The sequence below is a fragment of the Chionomys nivalis genome, chromosome 14, assembly GCF_950005125.1.
Source record: "Chionomys nivalis chromosome 14, mChiNiv1.1, whole genome shotgun sequence".
Taxonomy (NCBI): domain Eukaryota; kingdom Metazoa; phylum Chordata; class Mammalia; order Rodentia; family Cricetidae; genus Chionomys; species Chionomys nivalis.
The window spans coordinates 13,532,245-13,552,391 of record NC_080099.1 but is presented as its reverse complement, the minus strand read 5'-3'; positions in this window follow the sequence as shown (position 1 = coordinate 13,552,391).

Here is a 20,147-nt window from a genome sequence, read left to right as displayed (position 1 = left end):
TCCTGGGTTGATTGGTAGAGAAGACAGAGAACCCCAGAAATTCAGTCACATACAGACTGAAAGCACAGGGAACTAACAGCCTCACAGGGTAACATTCATTTGTTTCCATTGCCACAAGGAACACATAGGCCTCACGACTGTCAACACGGACACCGCAGAAGCCCTGGGCTCCCACCTCAGACCAATGGGACCCAGGTCTCCCTTTGTGGTTACATCAAATGTTGTACCTCAGTGTCTTTGGAAGCCATAGAGGTTCTGTTTGGAGCAGAATAGCAGAGGCCTGGTGGGAATCCTCAATACCCCTCACCTGGCAATAACCGGGGCCTGTTGTAAATGTAGACTCCAGATTGTTGCTGGAGGACCATCATAGCAAGATAATGAATTTTTATCTTCTGATCATTTCTTAAAATGAGTCAATAATGAAGCACTGTTCTTGTTCCCCTATAGAAAAACATTAGAAACAACTATCTAAATAATATCCAAATTTAATTAACATACATACTAGAACATTTCCTTTTACTATAACAAAACACCTAGGGATGGGTACTTTATGAAGAAAAGAGATTTATTTAACTCCTGACTTTGAACTGAAAATCTAAATAAGTATGAACTCCTATAAGGACCTTTATAAATGCCTCAAGTCATAGCAGAGAGCATCGTGGTGGGGCTTGTGTGAGACAGGTGATTGAGATTACATAGAAGTTGAGGCAGGAGGAAGCACATGTTTGATACTGTTTCTTCTTGCTTCCCGTCCTTCAGAGGTTTGCAACCACTTACATCACCACAATAAGGACCAAACTCCCAAATACTGGAATCCTTATTAAAAAAAAAACAGTACCACAATATCCAAAATATGCAAATTTTACTTTAAATAACTTGCCAATCCAAGAGCCGAGATGAGCTACACGTGGATGAAGAAAAAGAATAACCAGAGCTGGTTGCAGGTTGAATGATTGCTTCCAAAAATGAAATGTCCTGATACCTGGGTCACCTTATTTAGGAAACAGACCTTTGTGGGTAGAATTGAGGTCTTCGCACAAGACCATTTGTCAACCAAGTGCACTCCTGTGAGGTAGGAGAGACATTTAGCATATAAACAGACATACAGGAGGCAACCTGAAGACAGCAGAGACTGGATGTATGCATCCAAAAGCAAAATGATGACTGGCCTCATAACCTAAGATGTCCCCTCATGTGTTTGGTCCCCAGCTGGTGGTACTGCTGTGGGGGATTGTAGCACCTTTGAAACCTCTCTATCTTACAGAAGTGGGTCTCGGTAGGCAGGTAATGTTGACCTTGGCTCCAGCCCAAGATCTCTGCCTCTTAGTCTGTTCCTGCCGCCAGGGATAGGGCTGCATTCCAGCGCACTTCCCTCTCTCCGTTAATTGCTTCTCCCAAGCACTTTGTCACAGTGATGAGAAAGTTGCTAAGAGAAATGGCATCAAGAAACACTAGAAAGGAGAGTAGAAGATCCTCTCCTGGCATTGCCCAGAGGGAGCATGGCCCTGCTAACAACTTTGTATTAGATTCCAGTAGCCAAAACAGTGAGAGAATACATTTCTGCTGTTTTAAAATGTTAAATCTCTCAAACTTAGTAACCTTGGAACATCAGTATCTGAAACTTGTGAAGACTAGATGAAGGAACTGCTAGAATTATCTAATGTAGTTGTTAAAGCAATCAATGATGTTTTAAAGAAAATTTAGGATAAACTTGAAACAAATGGAAAAATAATACAAATCAATCAAATGGGAAATTTAGAACAAAGGTATATAAGAACTGGAAGCTTTTTTTAATTTCTTATTTATTTTTGTTGAGCTATACATTTTTCCTACTCCCTTTCTACCTCTCCTCTCCCATTCGATCCTACCCCTGCCATCCCCCCCCCCACCGCTCCCAATCTACTCAGGAGATCTTGTCTTTTTCTCCTTCCTATTTAGATTCATGTGTGTCTCTCTTAGGGTTCTCTTTGTTGCCTAGGTACTCTGGGATTGTGGACTGTAGGCTGATTATACTCTACTTTATGTCTAAAAGCCACTTATGAGTGAGTATATATTATATTTGTCCTTCTATGTCTAGGTTACCTCACTCGGTATCTTTTTTTTTCCTGGTTCTGTCCATTTTCATACAAATTTTAAGATGTCATTATTTTTTACCACTGAGTAGTACTCCATTGTATAAATATGCCACATTTTCCTTATCCATTCTTTGGTTGAAGGACATCTGAGTTGTTTCCAGGTTCTGACTATTATGAATAATGCTGTTATGAATACTGTTGAGCAAATGTCCTTGCGGTGTGATTGAGCATCTTTTGGGTATATGCCCAAAAGTGATATTGCTGCGTCTTGAGGTAGATTGATTCCCAATTTTCTTAGAAACCACCATACTGATTCCCAAAGTGGCTGTACAAGTTTGCACTCCCACCAGCAATGGAGGAGAGTTTCCTTTACCCCACAACCTCTCCAGCATAAGTGTCATCAGTGTTTTTGATCTTGGCTATTCTTATAGGAATAATATGGAATCTCAGAGTTGTTTTGATTTGCATTTCTCTGATGGCTAAGAATGTTGAACATTTCCTTAAGTGTCTTTCAGCCATTTTAGATTCCTCTGTTGAGAGTTCTCTATTTAGGTCTGTATTCCATTTTTTTATTGGATTATGTGATCTTTTGGTGTCCAATTTCTTGAATTCTTTGTATATTTTGGAGATCAGACCTCTGTCTGATGTGGGGTTAGTGAAGATCTTTTCCCATTCTGTAGGCTGTTGTTTTGTCATGTTGACTATGTCCTTTGCTTTACAGAAGCTTTTCAGTTTCAGGAGGCCCCATTTATTAATTGTTGCTCTCAGTGTCTGTGCTGGTGGGGTTATAGTTAGGAAGTGGTCTCCTGTGCCAATGAGTTCAAGGCTACTTCCCCTTTCTTTTCTGTGAGGTTCAGTGTGGTTGGTTTTATGTTGAGGTCTTTGATCCATTTGGACTTGAGTTTTGTGCATGTTGAAATCCATTTATGACAGCATCATTTGTTGACAAGCTTTCTTTTTCTATTCTATACTTTTAGATTCTTTGTCAAAAATCAGGTGATCATAGGCATATGGATTGATATCCGACTCTTCAGTTCGGTTCCATTGGTCCTCCCACTTGTTTTTATGCCAATTCCAGGCTGTTTTCATTACTGTAGCTCTATAATAGTGTTTGAAGTCAGGGATGGAGATGTATCCAAAAGCTCATTTATTATACATGATTGTTTTGACTATCCTGAGTTTTTTGATTCTCTATAAAATTTTGGTATTGTTCCTTCAAAGTTTGTGAAGAATTTTGCTGGGATTCTGATGGGCATTACATTGAATTTGTAGATTGCTTTTGGTAAGATTGCCATTTTCACTGTGTTAATTCTATCTATACAAGAGTATGGAAGATCCTCCCATTTTCTGATGTCTTCTTTGATTTCTTTCTTCAAAGATTTAAGATTTTTGTCATACAGATCCTTCACTTGTTTGGTTAGAGTTACCCCAAGACATTTTATGTTATTTGTGGCTATTGTGAAGAGTAATGTTTCTCTGATTTTTTTTTCTCAGCCCATTTATCATCTGTATATAGGAGAGCTACTGATTTTTTTAGTAGCATCCTTTCACATTACTTGAGGTGTTTATCAGCTGTAGGTGTTGCCTAGTAGAATTTTGGGAGTCATGTACGTATACTATCATATCATCAGCAAATAGCAAAAGTTTGACTTTTTCCTTTCTAATTTGTATCCCCTGGATCTCCTTTTGTTGTCTTATTGCTCGAACTAGGACTTTGAGTGCTACATTGAATGGATATGAAAAGAGTAGACAACCTTGTCTTGTTCCTGATTTTAGTGGGAACACTTTGAGTTTCTCTCCATTTCGTTTGATGTTGGCTTCAACTTGTGTATATTGCCTTTATTATGTTTAGGTATGTTTTTGTATGTCTGCTCTCTCCAAGACCTTTATCATGAAGGGGTGTTGGATTTTATCAAAGACTTTTTCACCATCTAATGAGATGATCATGTGAATTTTTTTTCTGTTTGTTTATGTGGTAGATTACATTGACAGATTTTTATATGTTGAACTATCCTTGCATCTCTGCCATGAATCCTACTCGGTCATGATTGGATGATCTTTTTTTTCTGATGTGTTCTTGGATTTGATTTACTAGTATTTTACTAAGTATTTTTGCATCAATGTTCATGAGTGAGATTGGTCTGTAATTTTCTTTCTTAGTTGCATCTTTATGTGGTTTGGGTATCAGGTAACTGCAGTCTCATAAAAAAAGTTTGTCAATGTTCCTTCCGGTTCTTATGTGTGGAACAATTTGAGAAGTATTGATATTAGAATTCTGCACTGAAACCATCTGGTCCTGGGCTTTTTTCGGTTTAGAGGCTTTTGATGACTGCTTCTATTTCCTTAGCAAGTATAGTCCTATTTAATTTGCTTATCTGGTCTTGATTTAATTTTGGTATGTGGTACTTATCCAGAAAATGGTCCATTTCCTTAAAGTTTTCTAATTTTGTGGAGTACAGGTTTTTGAAGTATGACTTGATAATTTTCTGGATTTCCTCCATATCTGTTGTTATAGCTCCCTTTTCATTGCTGAGTTTGCTAATTTGTATAATCTCTTTGCCTTTTGGTTAGACTGGATAAAGGTTTTTCTATATTGTTGATTTTCTCAAAGAACCAACTCTTTGTCTCATTGATTCTTTGTATTGTTTTCTTTGTTTCTATTTTGTTGATTTCAGCTTTCAATTTGATTTTTTTCCTGCCATCAGTCCTCCTGGGTGAATTTGCTTCTTTTTGTTCTAGAGCTTTCAAATGTTCTGTTTACTCACTAGTGTGGGATTTTTTTTAGTTTCTTTATATAGGCATTTAGTGCTATGAACTTTCCTCTTAACACTACTTTCGTTGTGTCCCATAAATTTGGGTATGTTGTGTGGTCATTTTCATTGAATTTTAGGAAGTCTTTAATTTCTCCCTTTATTTCTTTCTTGACCCATTGATGATTCAGGTGACCATGTGTTTGTGTGCTTTCTGGAATTAGTGTTGCTGTTGAATTCTAATCTAATCTCTCCTGAGACCACATGCATTAGAAGTACAAACAGCTTGGAGGAAGGCACAAGAGGGATCCTAGCTGAGAGTCTAATGACCTGGTTTTTCTACAAGGGAAGGTCAGCAGACCCAAACCTTCAATGTCACAGCTGCTCTGGTGAAGATGGTCATGGTTGTTAGGCTCCAAGAACAGTGTTTCAAAACACCATAGATTAAAGGGGACCAGGAAAAAGGAAGAGGCAACAATTTATCTGCTAGGCAAGTAAGTTAGAGACTGACTACAGATGCTCTTGGATAACATACACCATTATGTCAAAAATGCATTTGAACCTCACCTACCAAACAGCATTCCTGAACAACACTGTACCCTCCCAACCATGTGGGATCTGCAGCTCACCACCCCTGCTGGCCTTCACAGAAAAGGCTCATACTGTTTATCACAACCCCAGGAAAAGACAAAAACCCAAAATTTACATCTGGTTTCTACAGAGTCAGTGTTGCCTTATCCCACCATAAAGAAAGCTCTAACTCGGACGATGGTAAGCTGGCGCCCATGTACACAGCTGCTATAAAGCATACGTTTCGCATGGATTTAAGACTGAGATGAGCATAGTGGTTCTATTACAAAAAGAGCTTGGCACTAATCAACAAGGAAATGTGTTACTATATTGGCATAATCACATGTAGGGAAAAATGTAACCATATGTCAAAAACATCACTCAAAGGGTTGCAGAGATGGCTCAGAGGTTAAGAGCACTTGGGTCTCTTTCGGAGAACCTAGGTTCGGTTCTCGGGACCTACATGGTGACTCACATCTGTAGGTAAGTACAGTCTCAGGTGATCTGATGTCCTCCTCTGGCCCCAGGAACCCTGGCCATGCACATGGTGCACAGATATACATGTAGGCAAAACACTCATACACATAAAAGAAAATAAAAATAAATTTTAAAAAAAACATGAATATCAAAGTAGAATTAAGTCAAGAAGATGTCACCAGATTTCTTCCTTTACTAATTATGCCTCTAGTGGTCTAACCAAAAAACTGGATCACTTGTATAATATTAAACATGAAGAATTAAAAAAAAACTGGAAATTTTTCTAACTTGCTATTTTGGTTTAGTTTTTATTTGAAAATCACAAAACCTAAAAATCCTAGTTTGATGTTGGCTAAGGAATTCCATAAATTTTCACACTTAATCAAAAGTGCCTCCCCACCCTTGTTCTAAGTAAAATCCTATTGCTCCACATGTCTTGCGTTAAATTATTACTGTCAGAGATGATTACAGTGAACAAACAGAACATACACACATTAAAAAACATAAGCTTTGCCAGGCGGTGGTGGTGCACATCTTTAATCCCAGCAATAGGGAGGCAGAAGCAGACAGACCTCTGAGTTCAAGGCCAGCCTGGTCTACAGAGAAAGTTTCAGGACATCCAGGGCTACATAGAGAACGCCTGCCTTGAAAAACAAAAACCACCAGAGCAAAACACACACACACAAAGCCAAACGTAAGATTTTAAAAGAACATGAAATCTGTTGTATTTTTTTTCCTTTGACTCTATCCAAACAGATTGTTGGTCTAAGCAATACAAATAAAATGTTCCCACGTGTGCACAAAATCTACAAGCATACTCGTACATATCTGAGATCTCCTCCGCCAGGCAATACCCGGCATAACACAGGAGTCCCAGAGTGGGATCCACCAAGGCGATGCTCATGTAAGCTAAATGGAAGCAGATTCATTTGCAGAGAGTCACGCTGGAGCTTCTACAGGAATTCCACCCGGGCCCTCGAGGAACACTTCCAGCTCAGAAAACCGCTTGCTCAGCTGGAACAAATCTGTAATTGCCAGGTGTGCTCAGAAGGTCACCAAAGAGTTGTCAGGCAAGCCGCCCTTAACATGTAAAGTGCTAGACCTGGTAATTCATACTCGAACACCGTTGCCTCTAAATAGTAGGTGTTGCCCCAAATTGCCCAGAAAAAAACCACATGAGGCTTTCCAACAGTTTACAGCTCACAGCACAATGCTGCCGTAAAAGAGAAAGAAGGAATCTGGATCCTGCTCCACACATCACTGGTGTTCCCTACAAGTCCCGTTGTTTAGGACTGAGGAGATGGTGGTGGTGGGATGCTGCCCTAGTATATCTTAGCCCCAGCTTGACACCCTAGGTGGGGAAAAGAAAAAAGAAAAATAATGAACAAGTGGGATCGTTCCATCCTCAATTCAACCCTGACTCTCCGGCATCCCAATTACAGAAGATATAAACAAAGCTCGTATTAAAAGAAGTTTGGGGAACAGAATTTAAATTAGCTGATTGTAGAAGGAATGGTTAAAAGCAATGAAACATGTAAGTCTTCGGAATTCCACTCGGCCCTTCCACGCATCTGGGTCCGCTGAGTTAATGACACTGCTCCCCATCCCACCAGACCTCTGATTCACACCTGGAGTTTCAGTTACGGCTTAATCGGCTACCTTTGCCCCTGCTGATACTCCTGCAAAAGGCAGCTGCATTTGGCTCTTCCAAGGGAGGCAGGAGTCGACAGGTGTTAATATACTTCCCCCACCCCAGCCATGAGGAATTGGCGTTTTCTTCATGAACCGCTTTGGCTACCCACACCCCTAGTGAAGCACCCTGCCTTTCTGCACTTGGGAGACTCCTCCAGTAGAAGCCACCATGATACTGTGGGGGAAATAGACTGTTGGTAAAGCCTGTTCTCGCCACCGGCTACCTAGTTTGCAAAGACAGCTACAAAACTGCACTTTTTCTTGTTCTGACACCATTAAGAACTTTAATATTAGGAAGGGCACAAACGCAATAGACTCAGCACAGAACCTTGGATCACTGTCACTGTCTGTGAAGCCGGTCTTACACACACTGGAGGTGTCCCTGTTGTTGGTGAGGGCCCAGAGCGGCACCACAGGCTGTCTTTTCCTTAAAGCTGCGCATTCATACCTTCATTCATGCCTTCTTGCCGTCGGCCACGTGGTCAACACTGCCACTCTCCTCTGCAGGAAAGGTGCTGCGAGTCTGCTTATTGGGAAGCCAGCAGAGAGGGAGCTCCAGGAGATGCAACAAAAGAAGAAGCTTGGTTTCTGTTCCAGGTGTCCCACCTCCACAACACCTGCCTGGCCTCCATTCCCTACCACTGTCCCACAATCCAGAAAAGAGCCTGTGGCGAAGGCTAGACACGGAATGTTCACTTGGGAAGAGACGGAAAAGGGCAGGCGCAAGCAGAGGGATGGATACAAGGAAGGACACTGTTAATTCACCTTGTTACAGAAGGCTAGTCCTTGTGAAACAAAGCTCAGAAGCATCCCTAGAGGAAGGGAAGGGGATGCATTCACTGACTCTATTTCTCAGTAGCCCGAAGTAGCCCCAGGAGCCTCATGCTTCTGGGAATTTATAGTCCAAGACAAGGCATCAGAGAGGTCCCAGAGAAGAAAATGAGAAGTACAATAGGCAGCTCAGGCCAAGGGGAAGCTCCTCAGGTTACACCTACATCAGTGATTGGTGTGGCAGAGTCAGTCACTGTAATATAAGCTAAAGCAAAATGGGGGACCAAAATATTTTTAGAGCCCCCCCCACCCAGGTAGGTCAGAGCCTGGTGCAGAGCGAACTGACAGATGATGCTGGCCATCACTGCCAAGGGCGTTTATATTAGGCAGGCCCTTTCTTCCCTGAGGCTACATGCACTAAGTGGCAGAACATCAGGTGTCCTCCTCCCGCTGCCAAACAGCTTGTATCTTGGAGCATCTTCAGCTCTGGTGATGCGTAGGGTCTGTGCCTCTCCCCAGCCAAGTCCCTGGGTACTTACTCTCACTGTGTTTCCCATGCGGAACCCTGCTGACGAATAACCGAAGGAGTATAAAACATGTGTGGCTGAAGAATTGGCTCAGAGATATTTGACACTTTCTCCTTTCTTTCCTTTCTATGAAGATGGCTGTCTGATCAATGAGGCCATGAATACCTTTAAGTTTCTTCAGTCTAAGCAAAAAGAAATCAAATGGCTTACTTGTACAGAGGTGGGGCACCAATGGAACGAGGGAGCTGATCCGCCCAGGATGACCAAAAACATCTTCCAAACACAGCAGGCAGCATGATCTTTCCCAACACGGTTCCTGAGGAGAATTCATGTGAAGAATTGATTTAAATTCAAAGTTAATACCAACTTGAACACAAGAGAGCCCTGATCTCAGTCAACTACCTGTGGGTAAACCCTGTGGGACCCTCAGGCTTTGAGTTGTTCCTCTTCTTTCCCAGAGAAACCGCTCACTTTTTCCCCTGGGGAGCTGTATAAAGATTTACAAGAGCATCCGGGAATGGAGTGTTCTAGTGAATTTAATTTTCCGGATAAAGAAAGGCCAGTTTTTAACCACCCTTTATGTTCTGTGAAGTTTCCAAATATCTGAGTCTACTTCTCTGAATCCCGAAGTGTATTCTAGAAGGTGGACTTGGATCTTTAAGAACGCAGTCTCTTCAACATTTTAGGGGGCTCTTTGCTTCCAGCACTTAAAGAGAAGTGGTGTAATAACAAATGGGAAATGTTTGTGAGTCGGGCATTCAACTCTCCATTCTGTAGCCTACTTACTAAGTAACCTGACCAAACCTGCCATTCATTTCTGTTAAATGGAGGCAATAACATCTATGCAATATGCTGTGGTTTCGAATAATGTCTCCCCAAGACACATGTGTTAAAGGCTTGATCTCCAGCATTACTGTTGGGAATGGGTGGAGCTGTCATCTCGTTCTTAGTTGCAGCAATGTAAAGCTGGCTAACACACCATCGACGTTCCATAAAGGGAGCACGTGTTTGGTAAAGGGAAGACCTCCAATAAACAGGCTCTCGAAAGGGTCCTCTGGGTCACTGTCAGATGATACTAAATCTGTGTTGATGCCAGGAGGCCCCCTAAGAGTCTCTCTATAAAAATAACTTCTTCCATCTCAAAAAAAAAAAATAAGAAAAGAAAAGAAAAAACTGCAGATAAAACTAGCATGCTGAGCTGGTCTCGCAGACTCATTAACTTAGATATCATAAGCATCTCTGTGAAAGCATTCAACAGCTCTTACAGCTGTAGAGCCCAGAAGAACCTCCACCCCACAGTGATTTATGAGACACTGCAAGCCCCGCTGACTCCACGATGCTCTCCCAAAAACTGGTCATGACTTAAATCTTTTCTACCAAACTTGCTGCTTTAGGTAAAAGTGTTTCTCATATGCATAATAAATAAATAAATTTTTTAGGGGCTGGAGAGATGGCTCAGAGGTGAAGAGCACTGGCTGCTCTTCCAGAGGTTCTGAGTTCAATTCCCACTACCAAGGTGGCTCACAACATCTATAATGGGGTCTGGTTCCCTCTTCTCGTGTGCAGGCATACATGCAGGCAGAACACTCTATACATAATAAAAGTGTTTCCCCAAAGTGTGCTGTACTTTGCCTGAAAGACAGAAGAACAATCTGTCCTCAGATTTATTAGTCAGAATTCCCGGAATATGGTCTCTCTTCACTCTACAGTCAGTGCTAAGTTCTCATCGTAGTTTGATCACAAACCTGTAAAGGCCCCCAAATTACTGCCGCAAACATCACACTCAGACTCTCCCGAGCTATAACACCTTTATTCAGATCTCTTAAAAGCACTTACCAGTAATCGTTCCCAGACTAATCCCACACGCATCCTACTCTGAGGTTTCCTGTCTCTATGACTAACCAGCAACCAAACCATATAAACCAGACTTGGGAAACACCTACATGGGTACCTTTCTCTCATTTCCAACTCATTAAGTCCTCCCAGTTTTATTCAGTGTAGTTCTCCATTCTCTCTGAATCTCCACTGGCACTTCCGAATGCAGTCCAGAATCATAATCAGATTTGGCAAACGCTACCTAAATGATAGGTCTTCAACCCCACTTTTCTCTGTGGGGCAGTCAAACCCATGAGAAAAAGAATCCATACATGATCCTCTTCTGATTCGGATAATTTTACTACCTTCACGTCTTGGTGATGAAGTCCAGATCCTTAATGAAGTATTAAGCCCTCTGGGATTTGAACTCCAAGATCTCTCCAGCTGCATGGCTGTCACTCTGTCCTCTCCCTGGGCTGCTCTCCACATCTTTCAACTTACACAGAGCCCTGTTCCCTACCACAAGGAGGCCTTTGACCAAGCTGTCCTCCTAGATGGAAATGCTATCTTTGACCTTATTTCTCTTTATAAAATTAGTTCCTGACCTTGAGGATGTTATCCTTGACCCCTAATATGTTCAGATCAGGTTTAGGGTATAAAGTCATTGGAAGAATCATCAGAACAACCTGAATTTGTCAATATATATGTGCTTCCCAACTCTGCCCCAAATTTCCCTCCTTTCACTCACTTCCTCCTCTCCCACCTTGGTCTCTCTCTCCCTCCCTCCTTTCCTTCTCCACATCCACCAGATTCTCATTTGATACAAGTATTCCACTTGAGACACTGTAATTATTGTTACTGGCCATTATAATAAATGGCAGTAAGACTAAGTCCCAGACACTTGGAAGTAAATTTAAAAAAAAAAAAATACTAAGAGCTGCTCCTATGGGCGGCCTTTAAAATGGCTCCTGACCCTCCAACCTGTGATTCCCTTATATGATGAATATTATACTAGAATGAATTGCAATGCATCAACACACAGTAGGGCTACAGTTTCCAAACAAAATACAGGGCACCAGTTAAAGTGTAGCAGAAGAAAATTGTCTGTTGTTTATCTAGACCCCAAGTTTAGGGTAGTAGTCTACCAGGACTGCCATAAAAATCTCGTGAATATGATGGCATAAACAGCAGACTCTTCCTCACCATCCTGGAGGCTAAACGTCCAACAGGGAATCAACAATCTGAGATTCTGCCAAGGGAATTTTTTGACTTGGAGATGGACACCTTCTCCCAAGCTCCGTGGCCTCTTCTCTGTACACACACACACACACACACACACACACACTCATGCTCACACCTTCAGTTTTTGTCTTTTCTAATTTCTCTCTGTATAAAGACACCAGCAATGTTAGACTAGGGCTCAACCACTGTGACCTCATGTAATCTCAGTTACCTCCTTCCTCAGCTCATTTCCAATTATAATTACATTGGATGCTATGGTTTCAACATATAAATTCAGGAGGTTACAATTAAGATCATAAAAATGCATGTGGTACTTTACCCTTAATGTATTTTGCACATTATGTGTGTATATTGTATGTGGTATGTGTATGAATAAGAACCCATGCCAGGAGGCTGCGCATGAAGATGTGAGTGCATGCTTGTGGAGACCCAAGATTGATATTGGGTATATTCCTCCATCACCATCCACCTTATATGTGGAGGCAGTCCCTAGATGAACCCAGAGCTTGCCAATTCAGTCAGGAGAACCCATCTCCGTCTTCTTTGGGTTGGGATTGCAGGTGGCTGCTCCATCCCTAACTTTTTACATACTTGTGAGCCAAGGGCTTTATCCTCTGAGCTTTCTCCCCAGCCTCTCTTAATATTTCTTTATAGTACACAAGATAGCTTTGTTTATGGACACAGATATGTAGTAAGATATAAAGTCTTTGATGGAAACAAAGGAACTTCAGGGTGAGAGTTCTTTCTGGAAAAAAGTGGGGAGGAGCAGGATGGTGAAGAGAAGCTTCCAGTGCACTGTTTCTCTTTAATTTGTGTAAAGAAATATCTGAGGCGAGTCTTATAAAATATTACCCATTAAGTCTACATGGTAGATAAATGGCATATCATTCTCTGTACCTTCCTGTATGGTTGGCATTGTCATGTTTTCTTTTTATTAAATTATTACATTTAAAACAAGAGTGGTATAACCTGATTCTAGCTTGAAAAATAACAGAGCAAGAAGAAAGTAATTTCAGCAGCACTGTGGAAGATGAACTGAGAATACCAAATTGAATCACTGAAGGAGCATGTAGAGCCACCCTCCTTCTGACCCCCAACAAGTGTTCACGGGATCTCCCTATGTAAAAGGCACTGTAATGGACCTTGTGGTAAAGGCAAGCACATGTAAAACAATCCAGGAAAACAAAAATAAATTATAATCTGGATGAACTATCTTAGAATGTAATTATACTAAATATTCACTTGTGTGTCTGCTGGCTGCATTTCAAGCCCCAAGGAAGATGTCCCCATAGAGGAACACAGAACTTATCAACAGTGATTAAGTTCTTAAGTTGGGTCTCAAAAGGCCCATTTGCTCCAAAATATAAAATTATTGAATTCCAAAGTTGGAGAGGATTAGAATGTAATTGAAATTCTGCACATCGGTCATGAGAAATAGGAGAAAAGAGCATGTTTTGAGACTGGTAATGAAATGGCACAGAAAGACAATAGAGTTGAATAAAAAATGCCTTAATTATTTTTTTCATTATCTTGAATGCTGGCATTCAAGGAAAAGAACTAATTAAGGAAGTTAGCAATAGAAGCTTAGCAGGGCACTCTGGGCTGGAGCGTTGGTGCGGGCATCCTGGGGACTTCTGCAGTAGACACCTCTGACTCTTTCATCACTGAGTTTCTACACTTAGTTTTAGACAAACAGTTTTTATTTCACATAATAGATAATCAAGCCATTTCCGGCAATCTTTGATCCATTTAACCACCATAACTCATGGCTCACTGGTGTAAGAACCAGAAAAGACATACCTCAGTTAGACAGATTTTCTTGCGGGACGAAGCTAAGCTCTGAATAGGTCAGCACAAACCAAGTGCATCGTGGGTCTCTAGCAATACTCACCACAAGAACCATAGACTAACAAACCCCACCAGAACCAGGCATAAGAAATCTTTCGGATGGTTGACTCAGGAAGTCTGAGTGAGTCCTAAAATAATACAGATGATTAAAGTAGCCCCTGCTTGCCTCTCGGAGGTTGCAGCTGAACCCCTGTTGCTGAAGACAATTAGGACACAAGACTTGCATGATTCAGGTCAGATCTGACCTGAAAGCCCCATTCCTGTGGTTGAGCTTTCATGGTACCAGAAAATACTATGAAAGACGCCAAGGGAGGGAAGAAATGAATAGTCCTCCTCAGCTGTGACACCAGGAAACACAGTTGCATCCTGCTATTACCCTCCCAAGCTCTAGCTCCTTTATGGTCTCCTGGTTTCTGAGTTTACTCCAATGTTGTAGTGTGCGTGGATCTGAGGATTGATCTAGGAACCTCAGATGAGAAAACAGGTGGCATTTCTCTTTCTGATTCTGTGTTCCCTCACTCAATACAACCGTTTCTAAGTCCACCCGTTTACCGGCAAACCGCATTGTTTCATTTGCACCAGATTTTCATCATTGATTCGGCAGGTGAAGGACATTAAGGTTGTTTCCATTTCCTAGCTATCACCATTGCAAATAGAGCAGCCATGAACATGGCTAAGCCAGTGTCTGTGGAGGAGGAAGTCAAGTCTTCGGGCACTTGCCAAAGAGTGGTATAACTGGGTCATACGGTAGATTTGTTGTTAGTGTTTTGAGGGGTCTCCATGCTGATTTCCTTAGACTGGGCCAGTGCAGAAGATGCACAACCTAAGTGCAGTAACCAAATAGGAGTCAAAGACATTTGTATGATCGATGTTCCCTTCAGAGGAAACAGCTAGATCAGGCAAAGAGATACATAAATTATTTAACTCGACCAGGGAAGGATGACCCCCAAACCACGGGTCTATAGCTAGGCGAGGCAAAGGGAATGGGCGAATAAACAGTTTTCATGGCCCCAGGTCCAGAGCTAGGCTGGTAGGTTTGCAAATTGGGAAGGGCAGGTTGAACAATGGATTTTTCAATGTAAATTTCACTGCAAGAAGACTGATGCTTGAGCATGCAGAATGGCTTCAAGAAAGACAAAACATGGGGTATAGAAAAATAAGTCATAATAAAGATAATGAGTTAATTCCGTGAAACCATGTTTTAAGAAAAAAAAAACACCTGAGTGTGGACTTGAAATTAGAGCATCAGAAAAGGAGAGATTAGCATCTCTCTAGGGCTTAAAGGTAGTTAGGCTAGCCTGCTCAGTGAGTACCAGGACAATGAAAGTGTCTGCCTCAAAATAAGGTAGATGGAGCCGGGCAGTGGTCGCGCACGCCTTTAATCCCAGCACTTGGGAGGCAGAGGCAGGCGGATCTCTGTGAGTTCGAGGCCAGCCTGGTCTAGAAGAGCTAGTTCCAGGATAGGAACCAAGAAAAAAAAAAAAAAAGCTACAGAGAAACCCTGTCTCGAAAATCAAAAAAAAAAAAAAAAAAAAAAAAAAAAAGGTAGATGGCACCAGAATAAAAACACTCAAGGTTATTCTCTGACCTCAAGACACACACACACATACAAGCACACAAACATGTGCACATATATACACAAGACGAATGAGTGAATGAATGAACAGGAGTTAGAGAATGGACTTGGGAACTGCGGTCCTTTGCAGACCTTCACCACTGCTATTTCTTGATGATGCCTCTGGTTAGCACTTAGTGCCTATCGATCAAATATTCTCAGGAAAAGACCTCTCACCGCCACCTCCCCTAATGACACAAAGGTCATGTGGGAAAGTAGTCATTATCACGCCCACCCCTGATATTCTAAAGTGTCATAGTCACTGAAACAGCATGGGCACTTAGTGTTTGTAGAAAGAATTATGCAAATAAATAACTCTGTAACCTTGTGATTCACTATCCTTTAAAACTCAAATGGCTATAAAGAAACCTGTTTCGAGAAATGGGTTGTAATTGAAAACAAATGATACAGATGATAAGCCCTCAAGGTCAGGGATGTTGGTGTAGCTTGGAGGTTTTGCGTAGCTGAGGGAGGTGAGTTGAACCCTAACCCAGCCTCCATTCCATTTCATAATTATCAGTCATCTACACTGTGAATATTTGACAGTCACTCCACAATAAATATGACCCACTTTGCAATAGTTGATATTCCACCGCATGCTCAAGGCCCTTTGACTTTATTTGCAAAGATTCCCTTCTGTCTTATGATTCTGTTGTTAAACAGAAAAAAATATGGTTCATGCATGTTAGTTCTGTGAGTATCAATTTTTTGAAACTGCATCTTCTTTCTCTCTAAAACTATCTGTAATCATTCTCCACTCTGAAAGTGACTTTAATAAATAAACTCTTTTTTTTTTTTTTTTTAAGAAAAAAACTACCATGGCCTCACATTAAATGTTCTTAGTGTCCCAGATCTGGCAAATACTTAACAACTTAAAGCATTTGGTCAGTAAATATGTGTGTAATGAAAATAGGACCTTGAATTAAATCAGCTTCTAAATGATGTCTCACATCTCCACTGAGAGACAGACAGACAGACAGACAGACAGATGAACAGGCAGGCAGACAGAGACAGAGAGGGTGGGAGAATGAGAACTTTCTTTTGCTACAAACAGAGTGTTAGAATAGCTGCCTATAGAATGAGCAAAAGCAACCAAGCAAGATCAGACAGCTGCCCAAGGTCATTCCAGAAGTTGTAACTGGTGATGAGGAAGGACCCAGGCCTCCAGGCCTCCAGGCCTCCAGGCCTCTGGCTCAATGCATCTTTGTGGGAACCATAAATTACAGGACTGTTTAAATCTCTAGATTCTCCAGATGTTGCTTTCTCCTCCATGTCCTTGTGCTACTGCCCAATGCATTCACATTTTTTATTGAGTTAGATGAAAGTCTCCCTCCTCCTGACAGCTTTATTGCACCAGGAACCCATTATCTCCTCCTTACTCAGAAAGTTAGACTCAGATGTTGGTGCAGTAACCAAACAGGAGTCAAAGACATTTGTATGATCGATGTTACCTTCAGAAAAAAACAGCTAAAAATATGACTGCCTAGATAGTCCCATTTTTTTCTAGGTCTAAAGGTTAATAAGTTGACAGTGTTATAAAGAAAAACTATTTTTAAAGTCCAACAACAAAGGGACTATGAAAGTTGGGTGACTCTTCTCAGGCCAAAAATAATGAACCCAGAAGTGTCCAGAAATATGAACAAACTGGTGGATTTAAGTGTTGTTATATCACAAATGAGTGGGAATCCTATCATGCCCAAGACACTGTTTTACAACCATCTTCCTCAGCCTTTGACTCTATGATGCTTCTGTGCACTCTTCTGCATTGCCTCCTGAGGGATACAGGTATGATACAGATGTCACAATAGAAGTGAGCACCCTACAAACACTTATCATCTGTACTCCGACCAGGTCAGATATGAGTCTCTGGAACTGCCATCCACTACAAAGAGAAGTTTCTATGACTAGGGTTGAGAACTGGACTACATATAGGTATAATAAAAGGTGTTTAAGAGGCAGTTTCATACTGTGTTTATTTAGCTAAATAAATAAATAAATATTCCTCTAGGGTTTTCTATATGGAAAACACAATAGTCAACATATGATTGTCTCAGCCATGGGTTTTTAGCCAATTTTAGTATTTGGCATGAATTCCCTTCTTCGGAACAAGACTTAAATCTAACTTGAAAAATTGTTTGTTACACTCATAACATCCATGCCACTACTGCATCGGTGAACGTAGTTTGCTATGGAGTTATTTTTGTAGCTCACAGAGTTCACATCTGGGTAAGACTGTTGATGACTTTTCTTCCCCAGCAGCCTACATAGCATCTTCTGGCATTATAAAAGCTAGCCGGAGGGTTTTGATGTATGGTTTCCATGTGTGTCTTTTCATTTGTTTCTAAAACTTCTGCACAGTAGACAACATCACCCCAACTTAATAATTTAGGTTCAAATGCAAAAGGTCAGAAGGTTAAAATAATATAAAGTAGACTCAAATATTTCCTTCTTCCATTTTCACACTGGACCCAAGGAAAATTGTATGTACCATATCAAGAGGCATTATTTATGGAAAACCCCTAGTAATATGATATAAAGAACCCCAAAGCCTTCATTGCAGATTCTGTACAAATTCTACCTCCAAATAAATAAATAAATAATGAAAGAAAGATGGCAGGGATACCTAATCTTCAGCTATGAAGAGACTATGTATGTATTTCACTGTTTTTAGAAAGAAAAGCCCATGAAAACACGCTTAGGTCACCAATAACACCATCATTAAAGTAAGTGAAATGTCATCAGCATATGTCAGGTAAATGATGGAGTAAGCGATGACCCTGGAAGACGACAGTGGAGACCCAGAGAGAGAAAGAGATCCTGGGGGTTCTAGGAGCCAAACTAAGGAACAGGAATCTTGTTCTCATGGCAATTGGCTTCCGTTTAAAGATGGAGGTAAGGTTTAAAAAATGACACAATCAAAACTGCTTTAGAAAAAATAAGCCTTGCAGCAATGTAGAGAAAGGAGGTATGTATGGAATAAAACACGGATGTGGGAAGATAAATTGAGAGGAAAGGGTCCCAGTCAAGAGAGTAAAACAGACTTGACAATATGGAGGTAGGGGATGGAGACATCCAACTAGGTGGATGGTGCTGACATTCACAAGACTGAGAAGAAGCAGCATCAGTTAGATGGCTCAGTACAGAAAGACACTTGACAGCCCAAAATCAACCCCTGGAACCTGCATGGTTGTAGAAGAGAACCTACACGTCGTCCTACCACCTCCACATATATACCATGTTACACACACAAACATAGATAGATAGATAGATAGATAGATAGATAGATAGATAGATAGAAGATAGATAGATGATAGATAGATAGATAGATAGATAGATAGATGATAGATAGATAGATAGATAGATAGATAGATAGATAGATAGAAGATAGATAGATGATAGATAGATAGATAGATAGATAGATAGATAGATAGATAGATAGATAGATAGATAATAGATGGATGGATGGATGGATAGATAGATAGATACAGATAGACAGACAGACAGATAAACAGATAATGCATAATGAAACAGTTTAAGACTAAAAAGACAGTAGTTGTAAAGCAAATTGAATTTTAAGCAACTATAAATCTACCAGAACATAAAACCAGTAAAAGGATACAACTATGGCCCTGGAGATGAAGAGAAAGTTGGTGCTGTTCTCTTCTTCTACATGAGCATACCTATAATAAAGTAAAACTTATAGCTTAAGCACAGCAAAAGACCAAAAATGATAGCTAATGAAATAGAACAATCATAACAATAAATTAATAAAAGAGAATATCTCTTGAAAAAGTAAAGATAAATTTTAATATTTTTCATTGCAGTCAACCAGAAATGAATCTATGGGAAACAAGACTCTGGATAAGAGGGGTTTCTGTACCCTCAACAAGTACTGTTTCGATGTTTCCTAGTTGTCCCAGTGACACTAAAATCACCTTAAAGCAACATTCTTCCCTTACTCCCTACACTGACGACATCACACTGAGGAGAAAGGGGGTGTTCCCAGGACCCAGCTGGTTCAGCTGTTCAGACACCAGCTGAGTCTCCTGTAACTGGATTTGACTTTGATAATAACTGCTCAGAGGTAGCACCGAGCCTCAGGATTAAGAACTTAGTCGCCTAAGACAAACGTCCAGCTCCAGAAGCCGCTTGCCAACATGAGCCACTCATTCTTCTGACCAGCCAGGGATTGCATTATTCTTTCCTCACGGTCGATGATTTGCTAGAATGACTCCCAGAAGCTGGGAAAACATTCACTGACTTCTAACAAGAGGCATTACAAAATATCTCAAATGAGCTGCCCGATGAAGGAACTTGTTAGTGTGCTTCGAAAGCCACCAAGCACGAGAGTTCCAACCCCTCAGAGCTGAGCTGATCATTTCGCAGCACGCATACACTTTCTCCACCCCAGAAGCTCTCTGAACACCGTAGCTCAGGGATTTGGATGGAAGCTTTATCCTGGAAGCACCAAAGATTAGTAAAGGGCTCTCCACCCATTTACTCCGCAAAGATTCAAGTTTCTAATACTAGTTTGGTCTTTCTGATGGCCAGGCTCCTCCTGGGGATCTCCAGGATCCCTACAAAGTCACCTCAAAGAATCAATGCTCCTAGCACCAGGCTTAGGAATTCTGAGTAGAAGCGCTCATATCGATTAATGGGAAATTACAGACATTTTACACGTTTTATGTCTATAACGAGAGAATAAAAACCAAACATGTCTTTCTCCTTATAACTCTTATAAATTAAAATTCTGAATCAAAGAGAA